Here is a 12689-nt window from a genome sequence, read left to right on the forward strand (position 1 = left end):
TTGAATTTGAAAAATGAATATGAATTTTTAAAATTTATTCTCTAGAGATGTCCAGTTGGCTCCTAAAAATATACCAATACATGATATTTGTAGGAAATTTTCCTGGAAAAAAACTCTTCTTAAGGCCGTAAGGCGCTGCGATGCCTGTAGAAAAAGTTATTTTCCTCAAACTGATTGAATATCTGACGAACGGCTCACCATTGAATTGTACTAGCAATACTGCTGCAGCATGCTGCTGTTGCAAATTCAACCATGTTATAAGAAATGATATCGCTTAAAATTGATCTTGGAGGCTTCTATGAGCAAACATCACACTTTCAAGCGTAATTCCACGCGAAAATAGTTCTCATCCTTAAGCAAGTTTGCAATAGCAGTTTGCTGTAGCAGTCTTGCTGGAAAAACTCAATGGTGAGCCGTTCGTCAGACATTCAATCAGTTTGGAGTGAATAACTTTTTCTGCAAGCATCGTAGCGCCTTACAGTCTTCAGAAGAAATTTTTCCAAGAAAATTACGGTGGAAGTGGCTTTCAGAATATCTCTTACGTTTCAACAGCAACTCTGTGGAGTATTCTAAGTGTTGTTTGTGTTTCTATGCAAAACACGCTTAGTTCAGCGAATAAAGTGTATTGATTAGCAACGCTAATTTCGTTAGCTAACGGATTAGCGATTTGCGGTGTTAAAATGATTGCAGTAAAATGCCTACATCGATTCTAAGTGACAGGAGTTCTTTTAAAGCTTGTGTTAAGCAGTATTAGACGGATACCGTGCTGGACCGAAATCCGTACACCTAAGCACATGATAATCTTCGACGGTCAATATAAAATCAAGAAATCACATATTGCTTTAAACTGACTTGTTTACTTATAGGTCTACTTATATTTTATCACTATTTTCAAGCAAAATGATTAAAATCACTCTGAAACTGAAAAAATCATGTTTAAATAGAACATGTTTCGAATCGAAATCCGTTCACAGTTTTTTGTCTGATTCAAAACCCGTACACTTTTGAATCGAAATCCGCACACACGCGATATAGACTGGATCAGAGTCCATACAGCAAAGAATCAAAATCCGTATAGATATAGAAGAACAAAAATGAACATCTTTTATTTATAATTTATCTTTAAATTTACGAAAAAAAATATTTTGAGGATCAACTGGTTCCTAAAGTTTCACACGGTTTTCTAATTTTTTATATCAGCTGAAATAGTGCAATTTTCGTAGCGTTTCGTTGCGGCACCCCTTATTATAGCGACCGGAACGCCGGGATCTCTCGAAGCTTCCCGGTACGACTTTCCCTTGTGCATTTCAGTCACAGCTCCTTCGAAATTGTTTGCCGTACATTTATACTTGTTTTCTTCCGGTATATGCTGAAAACAAGAAGAAAGTTCAACAATATATGCATGATACACACGCTGTACGGATTTCGATTCAAGCAATTAAGAAAGATCAAAATCCGTACGGCACAGTTTTTGTTGAATAAATACAGTTTACACTATCTACCAGCCAATATACAGCTTGAAAATGACAAAGACTTACCTTTTCCATCAATTTCAAAAAGATTCACAGAGTAAAACACATATGTCCCACTTGGAAAACGTTTTTATCTGAAGAACGTTTCCTTAGCATATTCTCTAACGATACAACGAAATGACAACTGAAACCGATTCATCATTGATTTTTTATTTTTAATATTTTTATTTCATGGCCTACCGGCGCATAGTTTAATTTAACAGAAGGCCAACAGCTCAACGGACATGTATATGTAACTATCATATGAATTTTCATTTTTATAATGCTTAAAACTGAAGAAAAACATCAAGGTGTACGGATTTCGATACTGTACGGGTTTCGATCCAGCACGGTAATTCTTCTTACGTGTTTCGTTCCCTTTCCGAACGAGGCGAAGTTTGATGGATAGATGTACTGGTATTTATTAGCCCATTATCTAAATTGATCGAAATGTTTAAACCAAACAGCAGCAGCAAACCTGACTGTGTCGCCTTCATTAGCGATCAGGTGGCAGGCTGGTAAACGTGTCAAACTTAGCGGATCGGAATTAAACTACAGTTTATACAATTGATATCATCTCGGCATAAAATACGGCCTTTCATCTGGCCACTAGCTAACGATGCTAAACAGGGTCATAATTTGCTCCTAACACTCACGAGCACTAGGGTTGTTGATATTTTATCGATATTTGATATTATCGATATTTGCTCGTCACAATATCAATATTTTTGACCGATATTGGCGCATTTGATATTATCGATGTTTCGATATTGCGACTCGATATTGCTGTCCGATATTCTCGGTTGCCATCAGGGGAGTGCTGCCGGCAAAATTTTGCCTACCGATCATAAATTCATCATGGCATCAAAATTAAATTTAAAATGCTTACACACAATATAAGATATTCATTGAAAGTGCACATTATACTGAAAACAAACGTTAAGCAGGGTGACACTCAAAACTCGAAATTAAATTCCCGGGTTTTTCCCGGTTCGTTCAAATATTTTTCCCGGTTATTTGTACTTCAGAATTCTGCATTTTTTCATACAGTTAAGGGTTAAAAAAGCGTGACTGTCGATTTACATCCCATTATCGATTTACATTCTAATATAGTCACTTTTTAAGCGTGTTCACGCTTATTATAATCCAGAGATATTGTTGCAGAAATTCGAAAAATGTGACGGACGTCATCTTTTTCAAGAGGATAACGTTTGCGGTAAAAAAAATGGTACCCCGCCACGTCAAAAACGGACATCGTGCGGCACTTTGTAGACGCCTGGTATGCCCGTTCCGGCATCTACAATATCTTGACACAATTGGACAACGATCAAAGCATCGGAAGAAAGCCCAGTTCTGGACGGCCAACGACCCTGAACGGCAAGAAGCTTCAAAGGATGCTGAAGAGGAAGACCGAGGGAAAAGTGGCTAAATCGCTGCGTGCACTTGGTCGGGAGGTTGGTGCATGCGGTAAAACAGTGAAAAAGTTGTTGGAAAACATGGGCATACATGTCAGGAAGCAGCAGTCCCGTCCACTGGTGCTAGTCTCGGAGCTGCAGGCAATGACGCAGCGACAGAGGTTTAAGATGGTCAAGTCGATTTCCCTGGCAAATCGCGATGTGACAGTGGTAATGGACGACGAGACCTATCTAACCCTAGATGACAACGATTAGTAGGGCACTTTGTATTTTACCTCCCCTACGAAGAAAGTGAGCACCGAGGTGAAGTATATTCACAGACCAAGTTCCCCAAGAAGGTGCGGCTGTGGCTGACAATCAGCGAGAAAGGGATGTCAAAGTTGCTCTTCTTTTGCTCCGGGCTGGCCGTGAACGAGAAAATTTACAGTACGAAGTGACTGCCAGAAGTTGCGTCGTTTATCAAGAAATACCATAAGGGCGAAGACACGGTGTTCTGGTCAGATTTGGCGTCGGCCCACTACTCGAAGCGATCTTTGGAGGAGATGGAGAATTTCTGGGCAAACTTGAAGCGCAAGATCTATTCCAACAATTTTGTCGCGAAAACGGAGGAGGAATTAATAAAAAACACAGAAAAAGCTTGAAAACATGCCTGCACGCAGGTTTTCGTCCGCCATGGCGAATGTTCCGGTTAACTGCCGGAAGGTCGCTCGCAGGGGCGTAGAATTTTTAAAACTTATAAACAACGCATATAATACTCATTACCGGGGACTCCTAGGCCAAATTAAGTTTGTAGGAACCGTTTTTACCTCAACCACCGAAGATTCAATATATAAAAGAATTACACTTAAACACATTAGCTTCAAGAGCACGGGCCGTGGCATTCTTCTTTCTGGCTTCTTCATCTTGATCTGAATTCTCCTTCTTCTTTGTCTTCAACAATTCAATATATCGGCTATGTGAAACGCGAGCGTAATAGATTAACGACTTGGTGATATCAATTTCGTCTTCACCACCGGCATCCTGTACTGCATCGTACACCAATCGCTGGATCAAAATCTCCTTAATAAACACGGTCAAGTTAGGACGTTTTTTGCCTTAATCAGCTATCAGATCTCTACAGAAAGTATCAAGGCGTTTTTCACTACGGCGGTAGGAAGTCAGCAATGTCTCCGTCAAATGCATACCCAACAGTTGTGAGTATTCTTGGCGAAATCTGTCAACTACAGTTCCCGCGAGATTATCTTTGTGAACCATTTGCTCTAGGCAAAATTCGAGCCGTTTGACTGCTACTTCCGGGGAGCTTACCGTGGTTAATTAATTTTCAAGAGAAAGATGAATAAAAAAAAACCAAACCGATATAAGCACTGTGAGAAATGAGTTAAATATACTGGCAGCCGGGGTGAGATTGTGCCATCCAGCCCGTGACCTGTCAGCCATCTCTTCCGGGTCAGAAGACCAGTCTTTCTTGGTCGTTTTCGAGAAAACTTATTCCAGGAATTTTAGTGATCGCCATGAGATAGCTGACAATCTCACCCCGGCTTGAAATATTCAGTGAAATTCCCGGTTTTTTTCCCGGCTCCAAACAATTCCAGGTTTTTTCCCGGTTGGGTGGCCACCCTGGTTAAGGCTTGGTTTTCCATTGATAAATATATTTATTCGAAAATAGGTCAATAGAAATTAAAGGACGTTTACTCTATTTCAGCTATTTTAGGGCAAACCAACTAAAAAGTAGGTACCAGAATTGTTGGTATTAGAATCATTAAGTGCTAGATGGAAAATGTAAGCAGTTCGACAGAAATATGGTTGCCATATTTCTTTTTTATTGACAGCATGTATAGAGCGAATTTCCAGAAATTTGGGTGTGAAACTTCTCGGGGCAATAACCACCACGATCAAATGCGATGCCTTGGTGTTACATTGGGATGGCAGGATCGATGAATTTCAGTAAAGAATCGGTGTTACATAAGCGATAACATGAATGTTCAGGTAGGATGCTTCAGTAACTGACTGCTGATTACTCAATGGATCAGTGAAGATTAGGAGACGCGGCTCACGAAACGTCGGTTTAATCTGATTGGAAAATGCACCTTGCGTAAAGCGATCAGCAATCGGCCCGCTGTCCTAACGGACGAGATGAAATAGCAAACACTTCGCCGGAATATGCAATACTAAAGCAGGTATTAGACGACGAAAATATTTGCTATTTTTGGTACGATTTTTATTTGCACAAAATAAAATCTGTATTAAAAAATAGCAAATATTTGCTTCGTCTAATACCTGCTTAAGGTGAAACCTCATTGAATCCAAAAATGGCCGACTTCGAGTCACCACTTAGAATTTTCGAAAGCACAAGACTCGGAAACAGTTAATGCGTTCTCTGTGAAAATGTTATTTAATGTTTGCTGTGGTGAAGCAAACATAAAAAAGAATTTTCATAGGAAACGCAATGAGTATTTCCGAGTCTTGTGCTTTTGAAAATTCGAAGTTATAACTCGAAGTCGGCCATTTTTGGATTCAATGAGGTTTCACCTTAAGGCATGAAACATGCTGAACACCAACGCGACCGATCGGGTGAGATTCTCGCCGTAGGTTAATGAACAACTCTACTCACGGCTGTTTGTTAACCTTCGGCAAGAATCTCGCCCGATCGCTCACGTCGGCGTTCAGCTTGTTTCAGGCCTAACAGAAAGCCAACCCGGTGGCATCACTGACGTTTACGTTCAACATGAGTGAAGCCAGCATTAGATCAGTTTTACATGTAATTTCACAGGTAAGATCTCTTTAAGACGTTTTAGCCGCAAGGCGCTCCTTTCCGCTTCTAACTGCACAAATTCATGCAGAGGCAGCAGGTGAAGAATTGCGTCCAGCGCTTTCGATGGAGTGCTGCGCATTGCTCCAGTTATGGCAATACAGGCCAGTCTCTGAAGCTTTGCTAGCTTTGTTCTTGCAGTAGCCTCTTTTGTTTTAGCCCCCCACACTAAAGGAGCGTATGTTATTTTCGGTAGTATGATGGATGTGTAGATCCATCTGACCATTTTTGGGCTTAGGCCCCAATTCCTACCAACCGTTTTTGAACATAACCAGAACGCACTGACCGCTTTGCTTACTGCAATGTCGAGATGGGCGTTCCAGTCAAGTTTCGCATCAAGAGTTAATCCAAAAAATTTAACCCTTTCGCTAAACTGGATAGAACTTTCCTCAAGCTTAAAAGGCATTAGGTTAAGTTTACTCTTTTTAGTGAAAGGTACTATTGTTACTTTTGCCGGGTTGATGTTCAAACCCTCTTTTTTACACCAGAGATAAGTTACGTTTAAAGCAAGTTGCATTCTTTCCGAGACAACATTGTCAAACTTTCCTCTTACCATAATGACAATGTCGCCTGCGAAGCCTTCACCTTCAAAACCTTTATCTTCTAAGCTGCAGAGGAGGTCATCCACAACTAGAGACCACAGGAGTGGTGAAAGTACTCCACCTTGAGGGCATCCTTTCGTGGCTCTCACAGTTATAGATGTTCCCCCCAGCTCCGAAGAGATTATTCTTTGTGCAAGCATGGTATGAATCCAGTTGACTATGCACGTGTGAAACATCCTCTTCTTCATCGCTTTTGCCATGGAAGAGTAGGTCGTGTTATCGAAAGCACCTTCAATATCCAGGAAAGAGCATAATGCTATTTCTTTTGCTGAAAGAGATTTTTCAATTTTTGTTACCAGCGTGTGGAGCGCTGTAACTGTAGAGGTACCTGTTTGATATGCAAATTGAAATTTAGATAAAGGGTATCCAAGCATGTTTGTTGCTTATAGATATTCCTTTAGTACTTTTCCCATTATCTTCAGCAGGATCGAAGACAAGCTTATGGGTCTAAAATATTTGGGGTTATTTCTATCTTTATTTCCCGTTTTTGGTATAAAGATAACCCGTACTGCCCTCCATTTCGATGGAATGTAGTTAAATCTTAAACTGGCCTTAAAAATCTTGGTTAGTAACGGTATCAGAGTTGCCTCACCTTTTTGAAGTAACGCTGGAAACACTCCGTCAACACCTGCAGATTTTAAAGGCTGGAAAGATCTAACAGCATTTTCGACACTGGTCGATGAGAAAATTTCGTCAAGTAAGTTAAGAAGTTGAGACATTTTCTCTTTCAGATTCCGACAGAGTGAGCATTTTGAATTTAATTTTGATGCCATGATGAATTTATGATTGGTAGGCAAAATTTCGACGGCAGCACTCCCCTGATGGCAACCGAGAATATCGGACAGCAATATCGAGTCCCAATATCGAAATATCGATAATATCAAATGCGCCAATATCGTTCAAAATATCGATATTGAGAAAGGCAAATATCGATAATATCAAATATCGATAAAATATCAGCAACCCTAGTGCGTCTTGAGCTGCCCGACAGATCAGACGTATTTTCGGTTGCTTGTGGACTGGTCTTTGACTGCCTATAGCTTCAAAATTTGTGTTTTGTCAGTGTGTCTTTTAAAGATTACCTGGAAGTTAACTTACATCAGTCTTTCTCAAGACTACCTATTACTTTCTTTCTCAATACTTGCAATTTGATATTATTTTGAACTTTTTTCGTATCACCTGAAATGGCAGGACGAAAAAAGAAACCACGCATCGCTACGGGGAGGAAAAGAGAGGCATCTCTTTCTGAAACTAGCTTATGCAGTGAAAATTTTTATGATATTCTGCCGGAGCAAGAAGCCGGCGAAATTGAAATGTTGTCAGCGGTATGTTTCTACGTTTCTCTCCGACGTCAAAGTTACTTATCAAATTGGCCGAAGAGGCGAATGCCGTTTACTGGCCCAAACATTGAAAGATTGGAATCGTCTTATTCAGTATTTAACCGAAAAGATGTATAAATTTGTTACATATGATACGAAGAGCACCAAGCCGTTCAAGGTCGTGTTGAAAGGTCTCACCAACGATCAAACCGTTGATGAGATCAAAATTACTTTGACAGAAATACTTGGTATAGCCCCTACCCAAGTAATTCTGATGAAACAAAAATCACGAGGCGAAAACAGTCAGTGAACTGGAATTTCCCTTGTAAATTATTAAATTCATTTTAACCGCAGTGAGGTTAATAACTTAAAATTTTTTGAAAAAGCACATGCTTTATATAACGTGCGTGTAAAAGTTTGGCGGAGGTGAAAAGCATATCACCCAATGCCGTGTTTGCCAACGTTATGGCCATGGTTCAAAGTTTTGTAACATGGACCAAAAATGCCTCATTTGTGGAGACTCTTCTCACAAAAAGGACACATGTCCTGTGAAAGAGAGTAAAAATTTTCGTTGCGCGAATTGTAACGGCAACCATATGTCGAATTTTTATCAATGCCCAGCCCATTTAGCAATTGTTAAGGCATGGCAAGGTAAACAAAATTCTCCGAGCGTACCAGTGACGCATAGTTTACCTACTCCTTTGCATACCCGTTTAACTTATGCACAGGTTACAGGTAGTTCGAACATTATACCGCCTAGTGTTGGTAGTCCGAAAATCACCGTTAATATGGGTAAGAAAAACACGCTAGAAAATAATTGTACACCTATTACTCCAGCTAATATTGCTGCCGAAAATATTTTTTCTAATGTCAACTGCCTGGCGCCTATTACGGCAGGTAAACTTTCTTTTTTGCAACAGGCAATGTTCGATCTTATGAACGCCATGTTGCAGACAAAATCAATGTTTGAAGCCATTCAAATAGGCACAAATTTTACTATTAAAATTGTTTCTAATTTAAAATTTAGCAATGATTTTAAATAAAACAATTAAAATATTAAATTGGAATGCTCGCTCACTGAAGGCCAATGAGAATGAGCTTTGAATTTTTTAACAGTAAATAATGTGCATATTGCAATTATTACTGAAACATTTTTGAAACCTAACATAAAATTAAAATATGATCCCAATTACGTGGTTCATAGATATGATAGGATTCAGGGTTCCGGCGTGTTTTTCATCGTGCTCTTCCCCATCTTGAGACGAAAGTTATTGAAACTTTGGGAATTGAAGTTCAAACTGAACTTGGGATTTTATTTATTGCCGCAGCATATTTACCATTTCAATGCACACGCGAGCACAAAAATTATTTTAAAGGTGATTTACAAAAACTCACCAGAAATCGTTCGAAATTTTTTATAATCGGCGATTTTAACGCTAAACATCGATCATGGAATAATTCTCAAAGTAATTCCAATGGCAAAATTTTATTCAATGATTGTTCTTCAGGATACTATTCTATTTTGTCTCCGAATAGTCCTACATGCTTTTCTTCTGTAAGAAACCCTTCAACAATTGATTTGGTGCTAACAGATCAAAGTCATGTATGTAGTGATTTGATCACACATGCTGACTTTGATTCTGACCATCTTCCAATAACTTTTTCTTTATCACATGAATCAGTTTTAAACCCTATGAGCTCTGTTTTTAATTATAACAAGGCTAATTGGGAAAGATACAAAACTCATATTGAGAGAAATTTCAATAATGAGCTTGATTTGCAAAACAAAGTGAATATTGATTCCGCTTTGGAAGCATTGAAATGTGCAATTGTTGATGCCAGGAATTTTTCTGTTCCAAAGGCTCCAGTGAAATTTGATTCACCAATAATTGACGAAAATCTTCGACTTCTAATTCGTTTGAAAAATGTCCGCAGACGTCAATATCAACGTTCTCGTGACCCTGTTTTTAAAACTGTTTATATAGATTTACAGAAAGAGATTAAACATAGATTTACTCTTCTGAGAAATCAAAATTTTGAGACTAAAGTTGAAAAATTGAAACCATATTCAAAACCCTTTTGGAAGCTGTCGAAGATTCTTAAGAAACCTTCAAAGCCTATTCCAGTTTTAAAAGATGGTGAACGTTTTATTGTATCCAATGAACAAAAGGCTCAAAGACTTGCTCAGCAGTTTGAGAGTGTTCATAACTCAAATTTGAATTTTGTGAGTCCGGTTGAAAATGAAGTCAAACGTCAATTTGATTTAATTTCTTCCCAGATTTTTTTACCTGCAGAAATAATTGAAACTAACTTGAATGAGATTAAATCAATTATTAAAAATTTCAAAAATATGAAAGCACCTGGTGACGATGGAATCTTTAATATACTAATCAAACATCTCCCTGAGAGCACAGTGGAATTTTTAGTGAAAATTTTCAATTGCTGCTTCAAAATTGCATATTTTCCCAAATTATGGAAAAATGCAAAAATTACTCCAATTTTAAAACCGGATAAGAACCCAGCTGAAGTTTCAAGTTATCGACCAATCAGTTTGCTTTCTTCAATAAGTAAACTGTTTGAGAGAATTATTCTAAACAGAATGATGTCACACATCAACGAAAATTCAATTTTTGCAAATGAACAGTTTGGATTTCGCCATGGGCATTCCACAACTCATCAATTGCTCAGAGTTACTAATATGATACGAGCTAACAAATCTGAAGGTTATTCCACTGGAGCTGCTCTTTTAGACATAGAAAAAGCATTCGACAGTGTTTGGCATAAAGGTTTGATTGCGAAATTGCAAACTTTTAATTTTCCAATTTTCCTAATCAAAATTTTGAAAAATTATCTTACTGATCGAACTCTGCAGGTTGTTTATCAGAGTTCAAAATCTGATAGATTTCCTGTCAGAACAGGTGTGCCTCAAGGTTCAGTCTTGGGTCCAGTCCTGTACAACATATTCACTTCAGATCTTCCTGATTTGCCTCCAGGATGCACAAAGTCATTGTTCTGCGATGACACAAGCATTTCCGTAAAAGGAAAAAGTCTTCGTGTCATATGCAGTCGATTGCAGAAAAGTTTAGATATTTTTTCTTCCTACTTGCAAAAGTGGAAAATCTCTCCCAATGCTTCTAAAACTCAAATGATAATTTTTCCGCATAAGCCTAGGGCTTCTTTCCTCAAGCCAAACAATAATCACGTTGTCAAGATGAATGGGGTTATTTTAAGTTGGTCCGACAAGGTTAAGTACTTGGGACTAATTTATGATAAAAAACTTATTTTCAAAGAGCACATTGAGAATATACAAGCCAAGTGCATCAAATATACGAGATGTTTATATCCTCTCATTAACAGGAATTCTAAACTTTGTTTAAAGAACAAACTTTTGATTTACAAACAAATTTTTAGACCAGCAATGCTTTATGCTGTACCGATCTGGTCAAGTTGCTGTTCAACAAGGAAGAAAACGCTCCAAAGGATTCAGAATAAAATTCTGAAAATAATTCTGAAGCGTCCTCCTTGGTTTGGTACACTCGAATTACACAGACTTACTGGTGTTGAACCATTAGAAGCTATGTCAAATAAAATTATTAACAATTTTCGACAAAAATCGTTGCAATCCTCAATCGCTACGATAAGCTCTCTTTATAGCCAATAAGTTAGCAATTAAGTTAGTTGTAAGTTTACTTCCCCTTTTCTGACAAGTAGGTTTAAATCCCTACGAATGATAAGTCCTAATTGCGAAAGTAAACAAATCCTAACAATTAAAATTACAAATTTCTAACAGTGTTGAGAAGTCACCATTTGTGATTGGACACACATACTCATTATTTACTAATATTTATCATAAATACTTAAGCTACTAACAAATCCCCCCTTAAAAAAAAATCACAGGAGGGTTGTGTTCAAAGCCACGACCGCAAGGTTGAAGTAGAATACTTTTACAAGAAAGATAACCCGGCTGCTTTTTCTAGTAAATAAACGTTGACCGTTCATTGGCAGTATTGTAGTTTCTCTTTGTTTGATATTTTGAATGAAGTTTATTGAATATTTTTAAAATTTTGCGCAAATGAGAATTTGAAGTGCTACCGAAATTAATATGCACATTTAATACGGCATCATTAAACAGGAACGGAACAAAGGCTACGGTTATGCAGAACGCGAATGACGGCGCGATGCGATTCGCTTTGCCGTGGTGAAATGTACCGCTCTTTTTACGGCGAAGTAGAGCTATACATTTCAACACATTTCGTCTTGCCGAATCGCATCGCGCCGTTATTTGCGTTCTGCATAACCGTAGCCAAACACTAAGCGACGCAAACACGTTATAATAGTCAGCGTATGCATTTAGATGAAGATAATTAACTTTGGATTATGGCGCAAAACGAGAAAATATTAACTCTTCAAATATTCATTTGTGTTCTTCAAACTTCAGTTGTTCAATTTAATATCTGATGAAATGTTTATCAGATCTTTGTGATACCCCAAAAGTTAGGTTCAAGCCACACAGACAACAGTGGAAAGCTGTTTTCACACTAAAAACTAGATACAGCAGATCGATAGCCAGTATTCATAAAAAGATTGTGTGTTGCCAAAATATGGCAGAGCTTTTCACTGCCGGCTGATGTACCTACTACTGATGCTGCCCGCTACGGACGAAGGTAGCTTTTTACTAGAGGAAGTGCCACTGCACCAGCTGGCCCTGCCATTACGGCTGCTGCTGCCACACGAAGGTAACTTCTTTTTGATGAAGTAGGTGCCACTGTACCTACCGCAGCTGTTGATACTGCCCCTGTTGCTGCCGATATCCGCTGCAGCTATCAACGTTGCTGCTATCCGCTACCTCTTCTGCTAAGTGAAGACCATCTCGGCCCGCATTCAAAACTACTATGACTGGTTTATTGATTGATTTCTTTTGAAGGGACTTTAACCTTAAACGGTCATTCGTCCCTAATGAATGGTTTAGGCAGATGCAGGCTCTTATATAGGCCAAAAAATGCATTCCCAATTTACTAGGTCTATAACTCTGT

The sequence above is a fragment of the Wyeomyia smithii genome, chromosome 1 (genome assembly GCF_029784165.1).
Source record: "Wyeomyia smithii strain HCP4-BCI-WySm-NY-G18 chromosome 1, ASM2978416v1, whole genome shotgun sequence".
In the NCBI taxonomy this organism is placed as follows: Eukaryota; Metazoa; Arthropoda; class Insecta; order Diptera; family Culicidae; genus Wyeomyia; species Wyeomyia smithii.